The sequence below is a fragment of the Halichoerus grypus genome, chromosome 10 (assembly GCF_964656455.1).
Source record: "Halichoerus grypus chromosome 10, mHalGry1.hap1.1, whole genome shotgun sequence".
Taxonomy (NCBI): Eukaryota; Metazoa; Chordata; class Mammalia; order Carnivora; family Phocidae; genus Halichoerus; species Halichoerus grypus.
Genome location: NC_135721.1, coordinates 46,263,716 through 46,274,980, shown reverse-complemented (window position 1 = coordinate 46,274,980; position 11,265 = coordinate 46,263,716). Strand labels below are relative to the sequence as shown.

Here is an 11,265-nt window from a genome sequence, read left to right as displayed (position 1 = left end):
GTGTAATATATTTATATTGAATATCACAAAATTTTGCTACAATAAATTAAATAAAACACAAATAAATGGAGAAACATCTGGTGGTTTTGTTTTTTTTTTAACTGGAAGACTCTTGTTGTTAAGGTGTCATTTTTTGTTATTGCTAAGATGTCTTTCCAACCTGATCTATAAATATGATGCAAGTTCAACCAAAATCCCAGCAGACATTTTCCATATAAGTTGCCAAGGACTTACTAACATTTTATGGATGGAAAGAATTTAGATTAGTTAAAACTGTTTTGTGAAACAAGAACAAAATCAGACACTTACATTAACTGATTTAAAGGTATATTGTAAATCTATGACAAGCAAGGCAATGTGATTTTGGCAAAGGATAAATATGTAGATCAATGGAAGAGAATAATGTAAGAGTTAGTTCTACACATAAATCTGTTCATAAATTTTTAGAAATATGTGAAGGAAACTCAGTGGGTAATTTCAAAATATGGTGTTGAAACCCAGCTATGCATATGGAGAAAAATGACTTCAACTCTTAATGCACAAGACTAAAATAAATCGTAGGCCTAAAAATAAATACTAAATAAATAAATAAATAAATAAAACTTTTGGAAGAGGACTTAAGAGAAAATCTTTGCCACTCAGCATAGGCAAAAATTTCTTAGGTAGTATGCCAAAAGCATGAACCAAAAAAAGTAGTAAATTGGAATTTATCACAGTTAAAACTCTAGCTCTTTGAAAGATACCATTAAGAAAATGAAAAGATAAGCCACAGACTAGTAAGAAATATTTGCAACACATTTATTTGACAAAGATGTTACATACAGATTTAATTTTTAAAACTCTTTCAATAATTAGAAGATAGAATTTTCAAAAATGGTGAACAATTTTGAACAGACACTTCAAAAAAGGAGATACATGAATGGCCAGTGAGGATATAAAAATACTCAACGTCATTGATCATCCAAAAATTGTAAACTAAAATACTTCGAGATATCTGTACGTGCCCACTAGAGTAATTAATTAAATACTGACAATGCCAACTGTTGGTGAGGATGTATAGCAAATGGAATTACCATTCATTGCTGGTAATATTGTTAAATTGCCCAACCATTCTGGAAAGCAGTTTGACAGTTTTTTTTTTATAAAGTTAAACTGTATGTATTATGTAACAGCAATTCCTTGAATTTATCCAAGAGAAAGGAAAATATATGTCCAAACAAAGACTTTCACCGGAATGTTCATAGATGCTTTACTCATAATAACTCCAGACTAGAAACAACCCATATAGTCATCAAGAATTGAATTGATGAATAAATTGTGGTATATCTATATAATGGAATACTGCATCAATTAAAGGGAACAGACTACTGGTTCTAAGCAACAACATAGACCCACAAGATTTCACATACTGTATGATTCCATTTATATACATTTTAGAAGAGGAATAATTAAGCCAATTGGTGGTTGCTTGGGGCCAGGGGTGAGGAGTATTGCTTCCAAAGGGGCACAAGGGAACTTTGCAGGGTGACAGAAAAGTTCTATATAGTGATCATGTTTGGGATTACATGATTGTATGCATTTGTCAAAACTCATCAGCTTTCTCTTTGTGGCATCTACTGCAAGAACAAAGACCGTTCTCATCAATGAGACTGTTGACATTCCAGGAAATGTCAACATCACTCAGAAGGGATGGTCCCACTGTTATTGTGAAGGGCCCCAGAACAGCCCTGCAAAGGGACATCAATCACATCATTGTAGAACTCGGTCTCCTTGGAAAGAAAAAGAAGAGGCTCTGAGTTGACAAATGGAATGGAAAATAACTGGCTACTCTTCACACTATCTGTAGTCACATACAGAACATGATCAGGGGCATTACACTAGGCTTTCATTACAAGATGAGGTCTATGTATGCTCACTTCCCCATCAATGTCGTTATGCAGGAGAATGGTTCTGCTGTTGAAATTCAAAATTTCCTAGGTGAAAAGTACATCCACAGTGTTCAGATGAACTTGTTCAGTATTGCTTGTTCGGTATCTCAAGCCCAGAAAGATGAGTTAATTCTTGAAGAAAATGACATTGAACTTGTATCAAACTCAGCTGCTTTGATTCAGCAAGCCACAACAGTTAAAAATAAGGATATCAGAAAATTTTTGGTATCTATGTTTCTGAAAAAGGAACCATTCAGCAGGCTGATGAATAAGATCGAAGTTGTCCAGCTACAGAAACAGCAAGATGCCGGGTGATTTTTCACACTTATTCATGATAATTTAAAGATGCAGTAAAGGTTGTATTGATTTGGGGAAAAAACCTCATCAGACCCTACAGTCACATAGATTCATTTTATTTTTATACAAATTATACCTCAATAAATTTGATTTTAAAAATATGTACTTGACTTGAGTCTCTGAGATCCTTTCTTGACCAGTCTTAATCTTGTCACACCTTTCCTGTTTCTGATTTATGCATATTCTATTAACCTCCCAGATCCTCCAATACATTTCCATCTTTGAAATTTTGTTTTATTTTTGTCTCCACTCACTGACCATTCTTCAGTTTTTCAGTTTAGTTTAGTTCTGGCTTGTCTTTAAAAGCCTCATTTTGGAAAGTCAAATATGGTGGCCAGTAGCTTCTGTTTTAATTTTGAGATACTAGATTTTGATGAAAATAGAGGCTCATATACCAGGGATGTGGTTTGGAAGAATTCATTTAACAAGTTCATGTGGCATTTATTCTATGTGACTTATGGAAAATCGTTTGATTTTTCCATGGCTTCAAACTTTTCATGCACACCGGAATCATCTGGAGAACATGTTACCGTGAAGGTGATCTGAGGTAGGTTCCGAGATGTTGGTTTTTAACAAGTTTTCCAGGTGATTTGGATGCAGCTGGCTTTCTGACCATACTTTATTTTAATGTGGCCTGTTTTGGGGTGGACAATGTGCATGTGTGAGTGGCTGTCATGAAAGCTAGGGAGTATGGTATTCACTGAATTCATATCACAGCTCTGCCATTTTCAAGTTGGGATAAACTGGTAAGTAATTTAAGCTTTGAATATCAGTTTCCTTTTCTATGAGAAAAAAATATTACTATTATTATTACTAAAAATTATCATTCCTGTGGTTTGCTGTACTGATTAAAGATGTGATGTTTGTTAGTGACCTGGAACTGTGCCAAGCATATAGTACCCATTAGATGTTACTTCCTTCCTTCTTCAGTTTCTTTTAAAGACGGCATATGCATTCTTAAACCTTATGCAGATAGTATCTACATTAAAAAAATATTCTATTTTTTAATAATTAGGCATAAATTTCAAGTTGTGGAAAAGTATTTGTCTTTTGCTGTCAGCAGTAACTGTTACCTGTTTTGCAGTGAGAAGAGTGTCTAATTTTTGTGATGTAAATGGCCAAGGTTTAGGCTTGGGCACGACTGAAAAATACCTCTCCTTTCCTTTTCCTTTCTCTCTTTTTCCCTCTCTCAGTCCTTCCTTCTTTATTTTTTTACTTTTATTTTTCCTTCCTTCCTACCTTCCTTCCTTCCTGCCTGCCTGCCTGCCTTCCTGCCTTCCTGCCTTCCTCCCTCCCTCCACCTTCCTTCCTATTAACAGGTCTAAATAAAGACTTGAACTGTGATATAAGCCTCCTTGTGTCCAACTCTTTTACATAACTACAGTGAAGATTGAATGATCAGGTCACCTTTCTATTTTTGGTGGCAGCTAAGGACCTCTCTTTAGGTATGGGTCAGGCCCTAAAAACAAGTCATATAGATTATTTCATCCATGCTGCATAATTAGGTATATTGAAACCCACTAAAGTGATTCTTCACTGCCAGAAAGTGAGTTTATAGTAGAGTTGTGAATTCATCCTAAATTTCTCAATTCAGACTTTCCCTTGGCTTCCAAACACTTTTTTAAATCCTAGGGCAGAATGTTGTTGCCATTTCTAAACCCAGATTTCATTTCAGTCACCCTCAGGTCCTTGTTCATTTCCTATTTATTATTATTTGTTTTTGATTGAGTCTTATTTTTCAGAATCCCGGGTCTGCACACACTATACCAGTCAAGTTTATCTCTTATCAGTCACTCTGCACACATCTTTTCTTCCTACCTCCCTGTTTTGAGTCATGCAGTTTCTCCAGCCTGGGACAATCTTTTTTGCCAGTTTAAATTCTTCCCATTACTCAAGACCCTATTCAATCTCCACATTTTGTCTAGGAAACTTTCTTCAATTACTCTAACCTCTGAACTCCTGCTGTATTTATAGATGGATCACGTGCAGTGCTCTAATTACACACAGAATGTCAAAGCTGGAAGGAACCTTAGAAATCACAGAGAAGGAAACAGGGCACAGGATGCAATCTGGAACAAGTAGAAGGACATGATCTTAGAGCGTGGATAGGGAGAAGATTTGGATGTGACACTGATACTTTTTGTGATGGTAATGATCGGGGAGCAAAGGCGGGGATCTAGGCGTGATTCAGTGTTGATAAGAGTAATCAAGGTTAGCCTCATACAGGAGGGAAAATGCGATTGATAGCTAAGCACAGATGTGCTGGCATACGGGAGAGGAACACTAAGGTCTGGTGCTCACCTATATGCATTGCCAGCCTCAGTAACTCTCTCTCTAGAAGGCTGCTACCTTCCTGACAGGTTCAGAATTATGCAAAGGCAGAAGGCAATGAGATGCAAGCTCACTGGACATGTTCACTCTTTCAAAAAAGTCGTATTTCACAGCCAGGCTTTTTCAAGTTAATCATTCCAATTTGTCAACCAATATGTATTGATAGATGATTGGAATATAGCCAAATATAAAAAGTTGTAGGAATGGAATTTCAAGTACAGGGAAAAACATAAGGAAAAGCCATGGAGGATAACATCTTCGGTGCAAAGAAAGACAGTGAGGCTAGCTCAGACTTGACGGGGATCCCACCAGCATGATGTTAAGAAGGAAACCCAGAGACTTGGAATGTATTTTTAGGTCAATAGAAATCCACTGAATGGAATTAATGTAACAGTGATAGAGAAAAAAATCCATTTTATTCTGTGTGGACTATGAATTAAAGGGGGCTAAATGGGGATATTGTTGATCCAGTACAAGTGAAGTGACATTCGACTCTCTGGACCCAAACCACATGTCCTTCTGGTTTCCCCATCACTTTGCTGGGTTTCTTCCCAACTCCCTGGTGCCATATTCTCAGTCGGCTTTCTGAGTACTCACCCTGTACTAATTCTCTGTTTAGGATTATGTTTCCTTCTCTAGCTTTACTCTTTCTCTAAGTCACACTATTCATTTCATTTCTAAGATTTAAAATGATAGAAATGAAAATTTAAAATTATCTACACACTAAAGATTCACTATTTCATATCACTACACTTGGATTCACCTCAGTACAAGTTAGTTATGTATACAACTGTCTCGTTGACATATCCGGTTAAAAATTTCCATAGATGTCATAATCTTTGATGTCACTTCTCCAACCATGTGGTGCCCTTACCATTTTAGGAACAACACTGCCATCCAACATAAGCAGAAAGCAAAAAGTTATCTTTGATTTCTCCCAATGCTTGGTTCTTCATATCCAATAAATCTATCTTAGCTATCTATCTCTAAAATATATCTTCAATCTGTCCATAATTCTCTATCTTCTCTAATGTAAGTCCTTCTTATATTTCATTCAATGGGGATTCAATGGCTTCATACCTATGCTTCCCTTATGGCTCTTCTGTAATACATTGTCCACAGTACTGCAAAGTGCTCTTACATTAATATTAATTATCATCTCCCAGCCCTATGTAAAGCTCTTCAACAGCTTCCCATTGTACTAACGATAAAATCCAGACTCAGTATGCTAGTGTAAGAGGCTTACATGATCTGGCTTATTTTGTCTGTCCGCTATTCTCATAAAGTTTCATACACACAGCGCTCCTTTCTGATTCTTGAACCACTCAGTTCTTTATTGTCTTAGGACTTTGGGACATGCTGTTTCCTCTACTGTGTGTGCTCCTCCTCTGTTGTTTCTCATGGCCGACACCTCACACTTCAGGTCTCAGTTAAAAACATCATCTTTTGGAGAGGGCATTTCTTTGTTAAGGTGGGGGCAGCTCCTACATCATATACACACAGTTTTTCTCTATCATATCATTCTGCTTTTCCCCTGCAAGGCATTTATGCAAGTCTGCAATTATCTTAATTATTTACTTATATATCATCTGTTTCTCTTGATATAAACTCCATGAGGAAAGAAACTCTCCTTATATCCCTCTGTACACAGGGATATAAAACAGACCTTGACACAAAGGAGCTGCCCAATAAATATTGGTTGAGTGAATTAGGAAGCTACCAACTTCCACTTTAGAAGGAATTGTGCCAACAAAACTTCTGCAGAGGCAATAACAGCTAGAAACACAAAGCTAAATATGAAAACAACAGAAGTGGCTTTATGCTTGTTTTATTTACTTTAATATGAATTATTTTGTGTTTAAAACGACAGGCAGGGCGCCTGGGTGGCTCAGTTGGTTTAGCGACTGCCTTTGGCTCAGGTCATAATCCTGGAGTCCCGGAATCTAGTCCCGCATTGGGCTCCCTGCTCAGCGGGGAGTCTGCTTCTCCCTCTGACCCTCCCTCCTCTCATGTGCTCTCTCTCTCTCTCTCATTCTCTCTCTCAAATAAATAAATAAAATCTTTAAAAAAAAAAACGACAGCCAAAACATTTATTAACTAATGCTGAGGGCTGCAGCTAAGTGGAAGAGTATTGAAGGAGTATACTACTGCATATGTTAAGGCTTAAAAGAAGAGGTTCGGGATGTTTCTTGTAGAAGCCACTTGCCAAATGTCAAACTGCAAAATTCTTTGAAGGAGGTTCCATAGTTAACCAAGGGATCCAAGTACCTATACATTTTTATTTACCCTTAGGACTCAAATGAAACACCTATTGCTCAAAACTTTTTGTGTTTCTATCCTGTTAAATATCATCTATGCCCAAATATTTCGGGGATCTTTGTAGCCATGTGCCTGTGGCTTATATGGATGCTGAGGGGACGTTCTGTGTGGAGGTTAAACTACACTATGAGGGAACAGCGACCTCCCCGGAAATAGGCTGCCCAGAGATCCATTTCTAACAGCAGGTTAGGCCCCTTTGTGGGTATGGACATCTCTTCTCTTTCTGGGTTAGCCTCGGTATGAGAAGGATCTAGGAGTGGACTGGCCTTACTACAGGCTTGATTTAAAGATGGCATCAATAAGCACATGCCTTGTTTCAAACATTGTGTGTATAAACTGTTATCTCTGCTTTAAGCACAATTCTGAGTTCAAAGCTATTTATGTATCCTTGCTTACATTGCAGGCACCCTTTGGTGGCTGCCGAAGATTACATACTGAATATTTGTTGAACTGCATTAAAATTGGGTATTTTTTGGTAAGGTGACTATAACTCTGATAAGGTATGAAAAGTTTCTTGCAGGGGCGCCTGGGTGGCACAGTTGTTAAGCGTCTGCCTCCCGCTCAGGTCATGATCCCAGGGTCCTGGGATCGAGTCCCACATCAGGCTCCCTGCTTAGCGGGAAGCCTGCTTCTCCCTCCCCCACTCCCCCTGCTTGTGTTCCCTCTCTCGCTGTCTCTCTCTGTTGAATAAATAAATAAAATCTTTTTAAAAAAAGAAGTTTCTTGCAATAGAAAAATTTTAACTTTTTTTAAAACATTTTTATTACAGATAATATCAATTGTATACAAAAGTGGAGCAAATATAATGAAGTCTTCTGTATAGATTTCTCAGGTTAAATAGTTATCAAGTGATACTCACTCTTGTTTCATTTATACCCTGACCAACTTCTCCCCTCTTCACAAATAATTTTGAAGCAAATCCCAAATGCCATTTTATTTCATCAGTAAACATTTCAACAGTATATTTTGAAGATAATACTTATTTTTTAAAAAAACCCACAATACAGTTGATTTATCTAAATATATTAACATTAATTCTTTATATCAGGAAATATTAATTAACATGGTTTTAAATGTAAGGAGGAGATTCTACCTGAAGCACAGCTCAGAAATTTAGGAACAAATATTTTCTTCTTCAGTGACCTCCTAAGCTTTATGTCCCTGTGTTAACAGAGGGATAATAAATACTCACATTTATAATAATAACAACTCAACCTTTTATTACATAGTTGTGACTCCTTATTTCATGGAAGTAAGGTTTATTTTCCAACAATGTGGAAACATTTTAAACCCAGTTAGTTCCTGGAAAATAGTGGTTACTAATAGCTATTGAGTTTAATTGGATGAAGTTATAGACAGTCACAAAAGTACATGGGAATATGGGGTCCATGGAGGGAAGATACATAGAAGTTCCTATGTTGCCAGTATGTCAGTAACTGGGTAAATGCCTTGGAAAAAAAAAAAAAAGGCAAAACAAAACAGGCCAAAAACCAGCTAAGCATTTTTATTTACTATTTTTTATTATGTTCAGTTAGCCACTGTATAGAACATCATTAGTTTTTGATGCAGTGTTCAGTGATTCACTAGTTATGTATAACACCCAGTGCTCATCACAGCATGTGCCCTCCTTAATACCCATCACCCTGCTACCCTCCCCTCTGAAACACTCAGTTTGCTTCCCCGGGTCCATAGTCTCTCATGGTTTGTCTCTCTCTCTGATGTCTCCCCCTTCGATTTCCCTCCCTTCCCCTATGGTCCTCCATGCTATTGCTGATGTTCTACATAGGAATGAAACCATATGATAATTGTGTTTCTCTGCTTGACTTACTCCACTTACTAGCTAAGCATTTTGAATCATCAGAGTATCGATAAAGTAATAAAGATGATGTTCCAAAGTATCAAGAGGAAAAAACATCCACAGAGACCATCATTTTTGTTTTGTTTTGTTTTGTTTTAAATACCATCAAGAATCTAGAAAAGTGCTTGCCACATAGTGATTGTTTAGTAATGTTATTAATAGATTGATAAATTAAAAATATTGTAAAGGGGGCAGAAAATACATGGGAAATCACAAAACAAAGGCATGAGGCAATAATGCCTTGAGAACTGGTTTTTAAAAAGTAAGAGGAATTTATTTTATTTTTTTAAAAGATTCTATTTATTTAATTGTCAGCGAGAGAGAGAAAGAGAGAATGAGCATGCACAAGCGGGGGGGTGGGGATCAGCAGGCAGAGGGAGAAGCAGGCTCCCCGCTGAGCAAGGAGCCCCATGTGGGACTCGATCCCAGGACCCTGGGATCATGACCTGAGCCGAAGGCATACACTTAACCAACTGAGTCACCCAGCCATCCCTAAAAAGTAAGAGAAATTTAAATAAACTTCTTTTTTACTATTGTTTTCAACGTACATTTATATGCTTTTAATACATAAAAAGATTAATGTAGCTAACACCACAATCAGGATACATAATAATTAAATCATCCTGGGTGTCCCTGTGTTTGAGGTATCCCTCAACACGTATGCATTTCCCTGTCTCTAACCACTGATCTACATTCTGAAACTGTAATTTTGTATTTTTGAGAATGATATATAAAAGGAATTATACAGTATGTAACTTTTTGGGACCACCTTCTTATAGTCGGATCAATGCATTTGAGATTCAAGTTGTTGTGTTCATTAATACCTTGTTTCTTTTTATTGCTGAGTAGTATTTCAATAGAGACATCCTTTATCAGGTTGAGGAAGTTACCTTCCATTCCGTTTGCTCAGAGTTTTAATCATGAATGGATGTTGAATTTCATCAACTGCTTTTTCTGTATCAGGATACGATCATGTCGTTTTTCTATAAGCTAGCAATAGAGTGGATTGATTGATTTTCATATATTCAACCAGCCTTGCATTACTCAGATAAGCCTCTCTTGGTTATGGCATATTATTCTTTTTCTACACTGCTAGATTTGATTTTTAAACATTTTCTTGAAAATTTCTGTGTGTAGGTCCATCAGAAATAATGGTTTGTAGTTTTGTGTGTAAAGAACATATATTTGCGTTTTTGCAGAATTGGGACTTTCTGAGTAAATTTTGCTGAAAACATGGAATTCTGGGCTAAGAGCAAGTCTTGGAAAGTTAATTTTTAACTGTGTATAGAGTGAGAGCACCAGAGGGATTTACCTAACTCTGGAAGTATATGTTTACATTTCAAGGGAAAATGAAGCCTGGGACCTTGAAGAAGTCTCTATGTTGTAAACTCTGAAGACACCAGGGCTTTTCTGGCCTTGAAAGAAATGTATTTACATGTTGTGTGTATCAGTAATCATTCCTGTTTAGGCTGAGCATTTATATACATATATTACAATTTATCTTTTCATCGATTGAAGGACACACGAGTTATTTCCTGTCTGGTGTTACTATGAATAAATCTTTCTTCTTAATAGTTGGTTACTTAATCTGCCTTTTGTTGAAATGTGAGTCATCTCATTTCATCCTTATATATGGTTGTTCTGCACAATTCTTGAGAGGACTCGTTGCTTTCATTCTAGAATAGTTTTCCCCACAGTGATGACGTTAATTAAGTTGGAACCATCTCTTCATCCTATATCCAGCTCAAGTTGCATGTTACATTCTTTTTCTGGTGGTCTCTTTTTCTAGTCTTAAGACTTCTAAGGTCTCTTGATCCCTCTCTCTCATTTGTTTAAAATACATTTCCATTAGTGAACCCTGGGATAAATGGGATGCTCTCAGGTCACTTTGCCTAGATACCTTATGCAGTGATGCTTGGACTATGAGGTGCCATGCTGGATGCTTCCAGAGCTACATTCTAAGATGTGTGCCACTGGTCTGGGATCTCCCCAGGTCCCCTGGGTTACATTGCTTCTTCCTTCCCCAGATTTTTAAGAGGGAGTAGGATTTGGTAGTAAGGTTTGCATTTTCTGGTATCTTCATTAATGTCTACAGTGTCTGACCCTTCACACACTACCCGCTAGTTTATATTTGAATAAAAGCTACACAGGCCTATTTATCTAGATTATGATTAAGTAATAAGAAAGAGACAAAGTCTGTCTTGCATTTCGACCTGAGATTTTAGAATTCAAAAGCTAAATATTTGCTTGGGGATCATCCACCATGAGGCAAAGTCAAATTTATATCCCTTATATTGAATGGTGGTAGATCATAGAATTAAATATATGAAAATATGTAATAATTCACACATTATCCTGTCACAATGATAGATAAACCACTGGTGATAATATGTCTAAGATGTAGTAAGTACATATTCAAAATGTTTTTATATGTATAAATCTATTTAATCCATACTATAATCCTATGAGGTA

The 11,265-nt window shown here is 36.7% G+C and overlaps 1 pseudogene; it reads left to right on the top strand.

The window, feature by feature from the left end:
* The first annotated feature begins 1,573 nt into the window (after positions 1-1,573).
* On the top strand, positions 1,574-2,200 carry LOC118540297 (large ribosomal subunit protein uL6 pseudogene; annotated as a pseudogene).
* Positions 2,201-11,265: the final 9,065 nt, after the last annotated feature.